This window comes from Rutidosis leptorrhynchoides, chromosome 9 (genome assembly GCF_046630445.1).
Source record: "Rutidosis leptorrhynchoides isolate AG116_Rl617_1_P2 chromosome 9, CSIRO_AGI_Rlap_v1, whole genome shotgun sequence".
Lineage (NCBI taxonomy): Eukaryota > Viridiplantae > Streptophyta > Magnoliopsida > Asterales > Asteraceae > Rutidosis > Rutidosis leptorrhynchoides.
The window spans coordinates 344,255,057-344,261,385 of NC_092341.1; positions in this window are offsets into that span (position 1 = coordinate 344,255,057).

Sequence of the window (6,329 nt, forward strand, 5' to 3'; positions counted from 1 at the left end):
GTAACAGCATCAACAGTATCAGCTTCACCAACAACAACATCCGTATCCCACGCCTCAACACCACAATCTGTACCTCAAACATCAACATCATATGCCCCTAGATATCAAGGAATATTAGTAATAATGAGTTAAGATGTATTGACTCATTCTTCCTGAAAAATTATATATGTATACTTTATATATATATATATATGGTTTGGAACAATAATAAATCTTTTCGTACTAAGCTATTACGTGTGAATCTTAACTAGTATGTACTACTTGGTTAATTCATATTACTAATATGCTATGATGTACATCATTCATTAATGACTTAACAATCGTTAATCACTGCTTCAGCACAATAAACTCCATTTCATAATAAACCAAGTGTATTACTAAAATACATGATTGATTGTATACTTCTATTTTCGATATACTCGAAACTTTCTAGAAAACATCATTCGTGCCTTGCGAATTTCACAAGGATTCCACGAGCACCAACATCATATACCGAGGTATATCAAAAACAATGAACGATGAAGTATTGGTTCATAACTTCATTAAAAAAAAAATCCGCGACGATTATGTAATCTCTCAAGTTTTGAAGATTATTTATTCTCGCTTCAACCACAAATCAAATGAGTTTAATATTATATTAACTCATTAAATCTATATTATACCTGAAGAATACATATATGAATGTATATCTTCATAAAGATGATAATCCTTTTGTACAAACTGTTAATTGTGAAAATATTTTAACGAGTAGGTAATACCCGAGAAATATTTATATCTCACATTATTATGTTACATTATACATTCTCCAATTCTAATTCAATAATCAGTAACTATACTACTTACATCCACATACGTATCAATTCACTAAAGAACAACCATTTTCATACAAATTCAATTACATATTCTTATTTTGACATATCGGAATTTAAGTAAAGCTTTAGCAAGTGTTATCTTCCTAAAGATCACTACATTCATGAATTATATTCATTCGTATTCTATGATGAATTATCACATCAAACCACCGAAATTATCATTCATTACTTTTGAAATCAACAACACCTATTCGTCAACCATTAGATCCGTTGACGATTACAATCAGCGTTTAATCATCTAAAAATAAAAATTTCTTGAAACCATCTTGGATTGATAATCAATGATTCAAATTCGTTAACCTTGAGAATGCTGACGAAGCAGCAAAAGCTATAGATGGTCTTAATGGCCAAAAGTTTGATAATAAAGAATGGTATAAGCTCAAATTTGGAACTGGAATACGGATTGAGCAAACTATGAAGGAGGCTGTGGACAAATCACAAAGACTAAACTTGCCTTCAAAGAATCCAAATGATTCAGTATCTGCTGAAGTCATTAACGAATACCTTGCTCCTGAACCTAAACCTTTACGGACAAATCTTCTTTATCATCCTTCGATATTAGAAATTCTAAGATATTATCGTATCTTTCGTTATAAATATCCTCTATATTTCCGAAGATATCTTCATAACGATTCTTGTCCGTGATTAATTATCTCTAGGCGATATCTTTAATACATCATAAAGGAAACTATTTTAGTTTCTATATTCTGTAGAATTCAAGTTTAAATTATAAATGTTTTGAAGAACTGTTGGGAATTGAAGCATGAGTTAGTATAATATAATGACGTCAGGCCAACGTGATTATATTACAGTAACTCATGCTAAATTTCTAATGGAAGATGATGATTCACAGACTTTACAATCATCATGTGCCATGTTACATGACTCTTACATTCTATTTAACCTCTAAACATATCAAGAAAATATTTTTCTTGATGATTCTGTCTTTTTCGGATATTCTGGTAATTTGACAAATCAAATCATGCTATTACCTTTCCTTTCTACTTTGTATATTATGATCATTCAAAACTCCATACCTACGAATTCTGGACCATTATTCGCATGACTTAAAGTCGAGAAGAGAAAACAAGGGCATAGAGCTCCGACATATAAGGGAAAATATAAAGCCCTATAACAACACGAAAATTACAAACCGTGTATATCAATGCGTATAGCAACATAAAGACACGGGAAAATTAAAAATAATATAACCCTAAGGTAATAGTAGAAGAAAAAAAATTCCTCTGGTGATAGATGAAAAAGAATAATGACTGCATATATGGTCAATATAATAACAAGTATCAATACTGGATTGAGCATATTAACAAATCTTTTAGAAGTATAAATTGAGGAAGAAAGTATAGAAGTGGTGAAGATAATGAAACGGAAGAAGCTAATTTATAGATAAATTCCAGACACAACAATCGAGGCAAATTCACCGCATTTAATCAAAGAAAATCCCAAATTCCTTAATTACCGGAGAATCAAATCTTATAAAGATTATGAAGATTTCTTTAAATCCCTTGAATTCCGAAAATCAACTTTAACCATATCAAAAGTTAAGGCAAACATTTAATTTCCTCATTTCACTCTTTTGTGATAGCTTCGTTTATACTCTTCCTATAATCGAATCATTTCATCCATATTACCCAATGTTGATAAAACTTTATTTTTCAACTCATATTCATCATTAAATATTCTTGTTGTCAACAATGACGATCTCTATCAAATTTCATGACCGTGATTTTCACGAACTCCTCTCTATTTTGTCTACCCTAATATTGTGGCATAAACGCTCAAGGTTTTAAACGAGCTCAATATTATTCATAACACATTTCATGTATCCAATTTACTGAAATGACTTGTATAACATCATCATTTTGAATGATCTCCTCATTAATAATAAAATGCACTTCGTAGAAGAACCTGTAGAAATTATGGTTCGTATGATTCAAACTCTTGAAACAAAACAATATTCGATCCGTTGGAATTCACGAAAGGCTCCGAGTATACCTGGGAACGTGAAGACTAAATAAAACATAAATATCCTCATCTATGTACGAACAACGCCGATTGATGGCAACAACTAAATTTCGGGACGAAATTTCTTTTAACGGGTAGGTACTATGACAACCCGGAAATTTTCGACAAAATTTGAACAAAATCTTTGAGACGATTCATTTAAACTTCAACAAATTCCAACGAATCACGAACAATTATTTGTAAATAATTACGTATTAGTATTATTATTAATATTGTTTTAAACAATATTATCATTTATTATTTTAACATTTACAATCATTATTATTATTATTATCAGTATTGTTATTATGATTAAAATCAATATTATTATTATTATTATTAAGAGTATTATCATTACTAATATTATTATTAATGATATTAAAAATATTATTAGTATTAACACTTTTACTAAAATTATTAAGATTTTTATAAAAATCATACAACTTATTATTAATAATATTATTATTATTATTAATAGTATTATTAACATGATTATTATCATTATCATTATCATTTATTATTATTATTGTTAAAGATATTATTATTAATATTATTATGAAATATCATTATTCTTGCTATTTACATTATTATTATTTTTATTAATAATATTAGAAGTATTATTATTATTAATATAATAATAATTATTATTAGTGTTATATTTATTAATATATATAAAAAATAAATAAAACATGGTAGATACCTAACTTGACCTAAATTCACTATATGTTTTATTTTTTTTAAATCATAAGATCTTTTATATTTTTAAAATCCATCGTGAACAGCTTTTTATTTTTTTTAAAAATCCATGATTCTGCTTTTTAATTCTTTTTATCAATCAAAAATCTGCTTTGATTATTTTTAAATCATGAATCTGCATATCTGCTTTTAATTAATCGTGATATTTTTTATATAAATCCTGTCACCATATTTTTTTATCAAATCGTGATTTCTTTAAAAGTAATCGTGATATATATTTAATTATCCTACTGGTTCTGCTTTTGATTTTAGTGATCGAACTTTTAAATTTTTTATTATCTTCTTCTTCTGTGTGCCACTATATCGACTACTTCTGATCTATATAACAAATCAGTTATCAATTATAATTACTGAAATCCATCAAATTAAACTGAATTATTTTTTTTTTTAAACAGCTCGATATACCTCTGTTTCATTATTTATTTATCAGAACTCGATTTCGAATGAATTATCAAAATGTAAAAACGCACAGTTGTTAGTAATGGTGTAAACAAAATTCCTGCAAAGTTTCAAATCTCAATTTTATGTATCGAGTTCTAATTTCGAAGTCAAAGTTTCGGTTTTTAAAAGTCAAACTTTTGTTCATCAAGAAATTTGAGTTCGTTGTAATGTTTTAAGTTTAATTAATGATCCAGATAGTTTCTGGAAACGATTTAGAACATATTTCATTTAGAAATCGTGATCCAAAACAGCTTAAAAATCGAAATTGATGTGGGAGTTCTTGAGTGTTCATACGCGTATAAAAGCTGCTGCTACCTTTATATTTTTTCTTTTTCTCTGATTCAGTTTATCTTATTAATCATTACAAGTCGTTTACATTTCGAATTCATCTCCTATTTCAAACCCTAATTCGTTATTTAAAATGTTTGGGTTATCTCTGATCGAGTGTTTCTTTGAGGAAAAAAAACAGTTTATACGGGTTATATACATATGGGTTCTGTTTTAATCAGATTAAATGAGACAGATCAGTTGGTTTGAGTGTTATCGGGTGAGCGAGAGGTCACGGGTTCGAGTCCCGTCTTGGGCATTTATTTTTTTGAAGAGCTCCAAAGGTAGTTATTATTATTATTATTATTATTATTATTATTATTATTATTATTATTATTATTATTATTATTATTATTATTATTATTATTATTATTATTATTATTGTTATTATTATTATTATTATTATTATTATTATCATTATTATTATTATTATTATTATTATTATTATTATTATTATTATTATTATTATTATTATAATTATTCATATAATTAGTATTATCATTATTATTATTGTTACTAGTATTAAAAGTATTATTAGTATTACTAATATTATTATTATAATTATTAGTATTATCATTATAATTATTGGAATTATTATTAAAACTATCATTATTATTATCATTTTAAATATCATTATCATTATTATTATTAAAATTATTATTATTATTATTATTATTATTATTATTTTAACAATACAAATAATTGTTATCATTATTATTATTAGTACTAGTATCATTTTATATTTATAAGTATTATTAATGTTATCATTATTATTATTACTAATATGATTATCTTTATTAGTATTGTTATTATTAAAAATTACTATCGTTATTATAATTTTTACAAAAATTATCGTTTTTACTATTATTAAAACTATCATCTTTACTTTATAATTGTTAGTAAAGCTATCAATTGTATTAAAATTACTATTATTACCATTATTATTATAATTATTAATAAATCATTATTATCAAAACTATTACTTTTACAAATAAATATTTTGTACATTGAATACACTTATTTCATATACTACAATTATATTTCATATAATTATATAACAAACATATTAACATTTTTATATAAATATTCATTTATAACAAATTAAGTATTTTTAATATAATACCAATCAAACATATATATATATATATATATATATATATATATATATATATATATATATATATATATATATATATATATATATATATATATATATATATATATATATATATATATATATTAATATAACTACAGAAATATATAACAATTAAAATAACATATATAAACTTATTCGATTACGAGCATATGTGTTAATATATATATTTGATATAGGTTCGTGAATCCGAGGACAACTATGCACTTGTTCAGTGCCATCATACTCGTAAAAATACGAAATACAGTATCGTGAGTTTTCATAGTTCCCTTTTTATCTATATTTTTGGGCTAAGAATACATGCGCTACTTTTATAACTGTTTTTATGAAATGAATACAAATACTAAAACTGATTTTTCGTGAGTTTCATTTGCTCCATTTTTAAATTATTTTTGTGAGTTTTCATAGTTCCCTTTTTATCTATATTTTTGGACTGAGAATACATGCTCTACTTTTATAACTGTTTTTATGAAATGAATACAAATACTAAAACTGATTTTTCGTGAGTTTCATTTGCTCCCTTTTTAAATTATTTTTGTGAGTTTTCATAGTTCCCTTTTTATCTATATTTTTGGGCTGAGAATACATGCGCTACTTTTATAACTGTTTTTATGAAATGAATACAAATACTAAAACTGATTTTTCGTGAGTTTTCATAGCTCCCTTTTTATATATATTTTTGGGCTGAGAATACATGCGCAACTTTTATAAATGTTTTACACGTTAAACACAAGTACCAACTATTAAACTGTGCTATA